We start from the raw sequence: 11,628 nt of genomic DNA, 5'->3' as shown, positions 1-11,628 counted from the left end.
CTGTGAAATAGAGAACAATAATTCTATTTAATTTTTTTGCTGGCTACGGTAATTCAATATGGGAGTGATGATTGTGAGTCTTTTTCTCCACATGATCTGAAAGAATTCTTGCTAATTGGTCGGGTAATTAGAACGCTCGTTTTGCAAGCCGGCATGCAAAATAAAATCTGGGCAGAACGATCCAGAACTTCACACTGAGGGGAGGTCCCCTCAGTACAATGCCTACCAATGAATACCAACGACCTGCAACGTGTGATGACTAATCCAGAGGCACGTTAACAGTTTTTGCGTTCCTCATACCAAAAGAACCATTGTTCTGTATGTAGATTTATTTAAGGACGACCTCTGGATGTGCGTCGATCGGTTGCAAAGCCATAAAATCAATTTATCGATGTAACGATCAATTGTTTCTAGCCGAACATATCCGTAAACAAAATGCTGTGTTTTCCCCTCTGAGAGTTCAACAATTTGCTCGAGCGAATTCATCGCCATTGAGGCTTGCAGCTATCTTCTTCGTCTCCAGCTGGAGCGCGCTATCAGCAAACAAAGCGAAGTCATTCACCAATCGGATCGCTTTCGGTAATTAAACTTGAAATTCTGTACGTGACTCCGATTGAGAATCGATTGATCGCTGTGTTGTACATGGGACCTATGGAAGGGGCAACAAAGGTACAGGGCATCGATCTCTTTCACTCGCCGGTACCCTCACTCACTCTGTTTCTCCTGTCGCTTCACTGCAATGCACTATCCCACATCATAAGCGATCGTGTATAGAAACACAACAAACTGTGTGGCTTGGTTCGTTTGGATTACCAACACCCGACTTTACGCCCTGGTGATCAATGCAGCACCTTATTCTTATCAGACGATTCTGCATAAACATATGATCCCAGCCCTTTCCGTCAACCGACAAACAATATAAGAAATTAATCAAGCATTGCATTGTAAATAAATTATCCCGTTTTTGTGAAACAGACAAGTAGAACGAGATCTACACAATTTCATCAGTGATTAATGAGATTTTATTCGGCCTCTGGTTGATAGGTTTGGAATTTGATGCTATTTCAATCTACATGGTGAAGCTTACATTGTTCGAGCTCTAAGGTTCAACGAATGAGATCTATACTGACGTGATATTTATTTTGTTTACCTTAGTTGATTCCGCCAGTAGGGTAACACGGGGTGATTTGGTCATATGGGGTGATTTGGACCACCCCTTTATCTTAAAAACTACGGCTCAACTTGGATTTTCTATAATGTCATTTCCTTCTATTGTTGAACCGTATGTACCTAAAGTAAAAAAAACTTTGGTAAAACTTCACAAGTAGAGGGAAACGATAGCATAAATACATCAAGTACTTTGAGCGTCAAAAAATGTGAGTTTTCCGTTCGTGGTTTTAAGGTTTTACCCGCTGATTAAACAAACTTTTCGTGTATTGCGCAGTAAAGTTCTGTTCGCTTACAGAAGAGGAACAATTTGATGTAGCGAAACTGTATGTTTGATAACAATAAATGAAATTAATTGCATTTTAATTTTTGCGTGTTGTGTGGGGTGACATGGACACGTTTCTGTGGGGTGAATTGGTCCTACAGGTTTGAGACTTTTCTTTGGTCTAATTGATTCCAGATGCCGCTGAATTACGAGAAGAGGATGGACAACGTTGGAAGAAGGAGGAGCTTGAAAGAGCATCGCATTGATCAAGCATCAAAAGTGTTTGAAAATGCTCGACTAACAGTGAAAAGAATCATGCAGAATTCGAGATGGTGTCAATACAACTTTTCTGGTCTGGATTTTATTTTTTGGTAGATTTGGTAAATTGAAGCTTTATATAATGATTAAACATCATTTATGGAGAGAAAACAAGTGTAGCTCAGTATACAATGTGACATTTCATTATTTAGACTGTATTGGTTTGGAAATATTAGGCGATTTGCTTAGGTGGTCCAAATTCCCCCCTTTCCCCTAGATGTATACATTGAAACGAATATTTTTTTGTTTAGTATGTGTTGCACATGACGGATTTCGCACCAACTCGACCAGATGTTGGCATGACCCTCACAGAACTTAATGAAACTTTCTGGGCGTGAAGAGCTTACCTAATTAAGCAACATTACATACTTAGTTTTCCGAAAATCTATCTAGACTAACATATGAAAAGGGCAAAATATTTCTAATATTTTTTTTTAATAAAATTCTATGGAATCTATGGAAGAGTCATTGGTGGATCACACCATTGAGGATAATGGTGGTCCCTGAAGGAAGCCAGGATGGTAGCTCAGGATTAGGGAATATACGGAATATAACTTGTACTGGATAAAATAAAATACTTTGAAATACAACTATCTCGGATTTATTCGCGATGCTACACTTTTGGCGTTTGGATTTGGAATGATAATATTGCATTGGTAGGAATCGATTCGTTTGCACTTGTTTAGTTGTATGCGTTTGATGTTGTACTGCTGGTTGTGGTTGTGTAATGCACCACACATGTGTCTTTTGAATGAGAGGGAATAATTTGGATAGGAAGAAGGATAGGGATGGACATCAAAAACTGGAAATTTGGAACACTTGCTCAAACTTCGCGCTTTGGTCGCGAACAGTTATTGGAAAATAATTGAATTTTCAGGAAAAAATACCGAATTTTGAAATCCTACACTAGAAAAAAAAAATAGATTTCAAAAACTAAAAGTTGATTTTCTCAAAATGGTCATCTCAGATTTTGATGAAATGGTAGATAAATATGTGCCCTACAACTCTTCCATACATCGAAACTTGTGCATATTTAAGGCAAAAAGTTTGTCTAACAAAAACTTTTTCAAAAATTAATACAGGTTGAAATGGATTTATGGTGATCCTTGGATGCTAAAGTTTTCAGTTTTCACCTCAAAGTGAAATACAATATGTTTCAACTCAGAGAGCAACGACAGCTCTCAAACAATAGCCATCTGCCAAAAATCTCTTGATCGGTCGGTCAGGTATCGAATAGTTGTTATAAATTTAGGTATCTATTAAGAGTCACTGTAGATATGATAATAATAAATGGATTGTATAGATACCTAAAGGATGAATAAAATGGCTCTGTAGTTTGTTTTCATATAGTGGGATGATTAAAAAATCCTACAAAGATTTTATTTAGTTACATATTACAATTTTATAATAGATATAATAACTTTGAGTCTCCTCCACGGTCTATTCTTCACCTACTGCTTTAAACTTTCTGTTGCAAAGAATAAAGTTCATTTCAAATTTCATTCTAAATAAATCTACATTCATTCATCTCACCTTCAACTATCTCGATAAAGGAATAAATTCAAACTATATTAATTTGCCTTCATCTAATTCGATACTCTTAATTTCCTAACAGCGTATAGCGATTCAATTTTACCTCTGCTTTCAATTCAATTTTCCTTTCAAAGATGACGAACCTATTCTCTATACTATTTTTAACTTCATCCCTATTGTTTCTATATAGCTTGATATCGATATTTTCTTGCAGTATATAGAACAGTTGTTTTGGAACAGAGCGCGCTCCCAGATTGCGTAACAAATAGCATTACTTTGTTTCTGCGTAATCATCAGAATTCAACAAAGAAAAGTGTGACATTGTTTAGCAACATGAGTCGTGATCTCCAGGGTTTGCAAGGATTACAAATGCAGTGCTGGAATTAACGACCCCAAGTGTAACTGTAATAAACTACCGTTTTGTCTCAAATTCCGAACACTTAAGCTTTGATGGCCATTAAACAATGTCTCATCACTCAAAATGGTACTTTTTCGCGAAATTAATTTAATTTTTTATACAATAGAGCCTTCTTTTTCATTTGACTTCAAAGAAATTGATTTACAAATATACTTTCATGGTAAAAAACTAAAAATTACATTAATCACATTTGTCTCAAATTTCAAACACTGATTCATATTCCGAACACTTTTGTCTCAAATTTCGAACAGCAAAAATGCATTTGTTTCAAACATTCAAAACTTTTGAACTACTGGACCGATTCAGATGATCGATATATCAAATTAAAGCGAATTAGCTATTCTTTTCTGGGAAAATATTTCACTTGCAAAAGAATTGGTTTTTGTTTTCGTAATTATTGATTGTGTTCGTTTTTGTTAGTTTACATGGTTTCGGGACCAAGGGCACTATATTTTTTATATTTTTTCTTGAAAGCTGAGGATTTTTTACATAATATATCCAAAAGCAGAGATGTGTTTTTTTTATCGTTTTGCGTCCTTGATCCCGAGACCATGAAAACTATAAAAAACAAATACGAATTATGATAATGAAATTCAAGTTTTTTGCAGGTGTCTTATCTTTTCGAAAAAAACCAAAATCGGATCAGTATATAATCGAGTCCGACCTGTTACTTCAGGACCCCGGTTTTGTTGTTGTGGTTTTAGTTGAAAACCTGACTAAGAAAATCAATTTAACTCTCGTTGGTTTGCGCCTGCGACCAGCGTTTGGCATGAAAAGAGCTTGCAAATATTTGTTAACAAATTGTATTTTATATTTTGTATTTTGTATTTTATAGCAAATTGTATTTTATATTGTTGCCCCAGAATTAGATTGTCTTAGTACCGCAATTTGTGGACTATCATTGTATTTGCCTGAAAATAGTGTGTTTAAACATTTTCTGTTCGGAAATTGTTTCATGCGTCGAAATGAACACTACTTTAACACTAAGTTTAATAAAGATTTCGTAATTAAAGATTTTTTTTTAACAATTTATAGTAGATTCGAAACGAGATTCTTACCGAACGAACATGAAAACAGCAAACTAAATAGTTAAAACAAGTACAACAATTGAAAAAATAACGATGCTTGTTTTCTACGGAATTTGCTAATGCAAACATTTTATCACTGGTTGTGACAGTCACTTTTTTTAAAATGCTTAATACTATAAATTATAGGTAATATCAAAACCTGTAAATTATTTTAAAATAAAGCCTATCAACCAAAGAATGTCAGGGTTTTCATTATGCAATTATTTATAACATTAAAGTTCAGTAAATTCTCATTTAAAAATGATGTGTTCGGAATTTGAATCATACGTCGAAACTCGATTCAAATTCCGAACTCTACTTCAATACTAATATTAATAAATATTTCTGCATAAAATATCATGTTTTTATCCATTCATTGTAGATTCTTACTAGCCTAGCACTTAACATGAAAACAGCTAACAAATAAGTTGAAAAAAGTACAAAAACTGAATAATTAACGTTGCTTGTCTTTTACGGAATTTGCTAACGCAAACATTTTATCATTGGTTTTGACTGTCACTTTGTTGTAAATGCCTAATATTATAAATTATAGGTTGTATCGACACCTGTAAATGATGCTAAAATGAAGCCTATAACCCAAAAGATGTGAAGGCTGTCATTATTCGATTATTTATAACATTAGAGTTCAGTAAATTTACATTTAAAATGAAGTGTTCGGAATTTGATTCATGCATAGAAATTTGATTCAAATTCCGAACACTACTTAAATACTAATTTTAATGAATATTTCTGCATCAAATATCATTTTTTTCATCTATTTATTGTAGATTCTTACTTTTTCTAGCAGTTAACATAAAAAAGTAAACAAAAAAGTTGAAACAACTACAAAAACTGAAAAAATAAAGATGCTTGTTTTTACGCAATTTGCTAACGCAAGCATTTTATCTTTGGTTTTGACTGTCATTTTTTTTGTAAATGTTTCATATTATAAATTTTAGGCTGTATCAAATGATGTTAAAATGTAGCTCAAAGAATGTCAGGGCTTCCATTATCCAATTATTTATAACATTGAAGTGTAGTAAATTTAAAAGTGAAGTGCCCGGAATTTGAGACTGTTCGGAATATGAGAAAAAACGGTACGTCGGTTAAAATCAAAAGTAATAGAAAAAATACGTTTACTGGGATATACAACTCAGCCAAAACTAATGCATGCCAAAAATGAAGCATTTTCTAACTATTGCCAACACTACCACTCGTGTGCATTATCGAACCGCATACCATTTGATGGAGCTTGTGAATCTTCAATATTTTGGTTAGTTTTATCATCATCTGTAGTCGTTTTTTCTTTGGAACACTCATATTGTACCAAATCACTGCCAAACAAGATTCACAAATTCGCATTGTATCATCCAACGGATGGGTATATCCCAGTGAACGTATTTTCTCTATTACTTTTGATGTTAACCGACGTAGCTTATTAGAGTTACACTTGGGGTTGTTAATACCAGCACTGCATTTGTAATCCTTGCAAACCCTGGAGATCACGACTCATGTTGTTAAACAATGTCACACTTTTCTTTGTTGAATTCTAATGATTACACAGGAACAAAATAATGCTTTTTTTATACATTTGCAGAGCCATTTTATTCATCCTTTAGGTACCTATACAACCCATTTATTATTATCACATCTACACTGCCTCTTAATAGATACCTAAATCTACAACAACTATTCGATACCTGACCGACCGATCAAGAGATTTTTGGCAGATGACTATTGTTTGAGAGCTGTCGTTGCTCTCTGAGTTGAAACATATTGTATTTGACTACAAAAACAAGCTGAAAACTGAAAACTTTAGCATCCAAGGGTCACCATAAATCCATTTCTACCTGTTATTGATTTTTCTATAACTGTACACCCAAAAAAAATTTTTTGAGAAAAAAATCTTGAAAAAGTTTTTGTTAGACAAACTTTTTTGTCTTAAATATGCACAAGTTGCGATGTATGGCAGAGTTGTAGGGCACATATTTATCTATCATTTATCTACCATTCATCAAAATCTGAGATGACCATTTTGAGAAAATCAACTTATAGTTTTTGAAATCGATTTTTTACAGTGTAGGATTACAAAAAATATTTTTTCAGTATTTTTTTCTGAAAATCCGATTATTATCCTATAATTCTTCCATAAATTCCATAGGATTTAAAAAAAAACAAATCTAGCCCTTTCCATATGTTAGTCTAGATAAATTTTCGGAAAACTAAGTATGCCATGTAGCTTAATTAGGTAAGGCCTTCACGCCCAGAAAGTTTCATCAAGTTCTGAGAGGGGCATGCCAATCCCATAGACGAGTTGCCTCGAAATTCGTCACATGAAATTTTGAATGCCGCTGAAGGTATCACAAACAAATAATGGAGAACCGACTTTCTCAAAAAAGATATAGGAGAAATCGGGGTAAAACCGAAACCCTCAAATTTTTCCAGTTAGAAGTAATTTTTTGAAAACTTTCCGATGTCTCATATACACAGTTGTCATTTCTTACGTTTCGAGTCGGGTGACAGCTGCGGAAGTTGCTTTGCTGTCAAAACAAACAACAAAACAAAATCACTCTGCAAACAAGAAACAGTTCGTGTAAAATTTCGCTAGTAAAATTTAAGTGTTTAAGTCGGAAAATTGTGGAAAAATCGATACTTTTTGTGAGCCTAGTTCATCTTAGATCATAGTTTAGCGTATTTTGTAGGTGATTTTGTTGCTTATTGATGCCCACAAACATTGTTTTTAAATTTCGAGTACATTCGGGGTAAAACTTTCAGTCAGAATAAAACCGATACACTCTGTGTTCCCTGACAGGTAAAATGCGTTCTTATTCTTTTGTAGATGCCTCGTGTTTATGTTTGGAAGGCAAAATGGCAGTGCTGGATTAATATTCAGCTGGAAACAGCAAAAACCTACGTATGACAACAGAAAAGGTTCACCGGCTACTTCATTATTCGTGCACTCGAAAAAGAGAAAATACATCTTCAAATTTATCTTAAACGATAACCAAAATACCCGAATACTTCACTTTATTCCTTAAATAAAAATTATTTATGTTTTATGTAGAAATTTTTATATTATTGGGCCTAATTCCCGTATCACCTCACTTCACTTTGTTGCGCCTATTCCCGTTTCCACCGATCGTGAAGTGTAAAAATAAACTCCGTGTAGAAAGTGGAGTGGAAACCAGAATGAACCTGTGTTCATTTCCAATGTCGTTCCTGAGAGAAACTTCAGTTGTATTTTGTTTTGTTTATCCTCGAGTTGTGTCGAAAGAGAAATATGATCGATGACGCACGATCAGCACGAGTAATCGCTTTGTTTACACGAACGAAAGCGTGAAGTGTAAACCATAATAACATCGATGAATGAACTCGGTTCATAATGAAATATATCAAATGTTTACGGTTGCGTGTAATCCGGAATAAGGTTTTACTCACCCTACATTGTTTTTACGTGTAGTGTATTCTGGAATAAGGCCCATTGTGTGTAGGTGTAGTGGACAAAAAAATCGGGAAGAAGTAAAAAACGATTTCTTTCTGTTTTTTTCAAAGTTTTTTGTGAACTAACACAGGATTTCAATAAACAAATAAATAGCAAATCCAATTAACTTTACCAAACAGCTTTCATTTGATACCTTTCGATGAAAAACCACGATAAAAATGTGTTCGTGAATATCCCAAAACTTGAAAGATTAAATTGCAGCATTAAACTGGGGTTTATCTCATTCACATACGTTGATTTTTCACGAAGTTACAGCAGAACGACTCCGTGTGAATCCGAAGGTGGATTTTTTGCATTTTTTTTGTTGTTGGCTCAAATTTTGCAGACGCATTATTTACGACCAAAAAGGGCAATTTGCATCATCGGATTTCCATTTTGACTCTAGCCTTACTTTTGAGAAAGACCTGAACAAAAATTGCTTGGAAAAAAAAAACTCAGAAACGGTTGGTTTGATTGATTTTTTTTTTGTTTTAGGTTAGTATAGGGTAAATGATCTTGGTTTGTCCGATTTGGGGTGTTTTTACACAACTAGTAAATGCAAATCGATTTTTCCTTATGAAAATCACATATAATCGATACGAGTTTGGGTTTGTTGAAAAGCACCAAGTCTCTCGTTGCTAATACTACCATAAGGCGTTGAAATTATCCAGATTTGTATGTTTTTTAACGATTTTCCTCAAAGAGGAATTATGATCATGGTTTGACCACCTCTGATCATGGTTTGTCCAAAAAATGATCATGGTTTGTTCGGCTTTAGAAATCACCATTTCTCAATGAAAACATTCGAATTCTCAAGTAGATGTTGTATTTATCATTGCTTGAGTTTGCTGTCATCATATTGACCCATTCATAATTTAGGCTTTCTTCAGAATATTGCATTTTCTTGGGCATTTTAAAAGTGTTCACCTCAACACACTTAACATAGAGAAACTTTATTTCTGCTATGCGCGAAGGACACAATAAACAAACTGCAGCGCGCCAAGCGGATGCCATAGAAATCATGTGGACAAAACAACATTATTAAATTGAACAACTCATGATCAGAATCGAGTTCATCAAAATGCGTTAATTTATGGTTTAGCTATGTAAATCTGATACAAATGGTGTGCAAGCATGTTGTTTACAATATTTTTAAGTGTTATAATCCAGAAAAGGTCGGAATACGTGCGAAATAATCATCTAGCGATCGATTAAAAGTTAGCTCGAATGAGGGGCGCATTGACACCAATAGATGGTGTATTTTATAATCCTTAGAAACATGTGATGCCGTAAAAATATACTATAAAACTACCGTAAATCATGAAAAAGAGAGTTTTATTTATATGTTTTGAAACATTCGAATACCTGATTTGACAAAGATGTGCTGAATTAGAGCATTCAAAAAAGTGGACAAACCATGATCATATTTTCGACTGGACAAACCAAAACCATTTACCTTATGAGCTGTATGGAAAAAGTATGCACTGTTAAAATAAATTGTTCTATATAATTGTTTTTGATTTGTTTTATATGTTGCAGTGGACAACTAATGAAGTTTATTGCACAGTGCGTTAAAATGGAAAAATAATGGGCATAAAAGTTATAATTAAAAAAATGGAGTTTTGAAAATTGTTGGAATGTTTCTCATAACTGTTTTAAGACCCGATTGCATGAAAGTACTCATATTTTGCAGTCAAAAAGATGTACGGATTTTTTTTTTCTAAATGCTACCGTTTCTGAGATACAGTGATTTGCAAATAAAATTTACTGAACAATTCTGAGCTTTTGGTCATTTTCGAATGTTTTTCGAATCCTTTTTAAACTAGAAGTAAATTTTTCTGAATGAGTAAGCAATTTTCGACTGCAATCCTTGAATAAATTAAGTGATCTGGCTAATTTGTATGGTATGAGCTATAACCTGAAACATTGAGGGAGACACCAAATCAATCGGACTAACCGTTTCTGAGTTATATTTTTTTTTGAAATTTTGCAAGCAATTTTTATCATTTTTGGTCATAAAGAATGCGTCTGTAAAATTTGAATGAGTCAAATTAAAAAAATACAAAAATGTGATTTATGAAAAAATGGTGGAACAGCTCAGCATTTCAAAAATCACCTTGAAATTCCGACTTCGCACACTAGTTTTTTTTGTCGAGTGTATAAAGAGTCCGGCTAGAAATGAGCTTAAAAACAAAAAACGAAAACAAAACGAAACAAAACAATTCAGCGCGGATTCTGGAATCAGTTGGGAAGGGCGGGAAAATCTTCTGCTTTCCAACAATATCCTTGCCGGCATATGTATTGATCTCGATTGAAAAGAGTAAAAATTTTTTTCATCTGCACTTTCTTCTTTAAAAACCTGTACCAAAATTTGTTCCATTCAATGTTTTTGTTGCATTGAAATATCTTGTTTTCCAGATAGGAAAGTCCCAGTCTATATTTACTCTTGCAAATTTTAAACTGCATAGTAAATCAAATTATTATCAGTTTATAAAAATTTCCATCTGTCAAGTAGTTTTATCAAATGTTTAGATCTTGAGATTGCATTTATAATGTCATTTTTTAAATGATTTCAATGCTTAGTTTTATTCTTATACAGCCATTCCATGTCAAACCGATATTCTCACATTTCCATGGAAAGTGGTAGTTTTGTTCTTTATCGCAAAATATTAGACCCATATTTTTTAATTTTTTCGTTAGGGTGTCCATTTCCATTTTAGGGTGGTCAAAAAAATCTTTTTTTTTCAATTTTTTCCCAAAAATGACTTTTTTTTTAAATCATTACTTTAGAAGTACGAAATCGATTTAAATAATCGACATATAAAATTGAAGACAATGAACTAGCCTTTCATTGAAAAATAACTTGGATTGTTTTTACAATGGATTTAATTTTCCTAATTATTGATTGTAGTCGTTTTTTATTGTTTTCATGGCTTTGGACTAGAGGGCGCTATATTTTTTTATTTTGTTTTTTTTTATGGAAAGCTGAGGATTTTTTACATAATATATTTCGATATCAAAGATGTTATTATTTTCATTTTTGAGATCATTTTTCCTCTTTTATCCAAAAATGACATTTTTCAAAAATTCATAACATTTGAACTACTGAACCGATTAAGATGATTGACATATTACATTGAAGCCAATAAGCTAACCTCCTTTGAAAATATCACACTTGTATTAAGATTGAATTCTAGTCGCATAGGTCTAGTCCAGTCACATAGAAATATTGAACGAAGACTTAAAACATGTGAAATTTTCAAAATAATAACTCGAGAACGAAAGAATATCATCTCTTGTATTGAGATACATTATGTAAAAAATCCTCAGCTTTCAATAAAAAAATATAAAAAATATAGCGTCCTCTAGTTCAAAGCCA

At 33.3% G+C, this 11,628-nt stretch overlaps 1 protein-coding gene across 3 annotated transcripts in view; it reads right to left on the bottom strand.

Moving 5' to 3' along the window:
- LOC129779311 (nitric oxide synthase) overlaps positions 1-11,628 on the bottom strand; it is a 325,833-nt gene that overhangs the window by 35,577 nt on the left and 278,628 nt on the right. The window lies entirely within an intron of this gene.

The sequence above is a fragment of the Toxorhynchites rutilus genome, chromosome 3 (genome assembly GCF_029784135.1).
Source record: "Toxorhynchites rutilus septentrionalis strain SRP chromosome 3, ASM2978413v1, whole genome shotgun sequence".
Lineage (NCBI taxonomy): Eukaryota > Metazoa > Arthropoda > Insecta > Diptera > Culicidae > Toxorhynchites > Toxorhynchites rutilus.
Note: the sequence above shows the minus strand (reverse complement) of the source record. Positions and strands in the feature narration are given on the sequence as shown.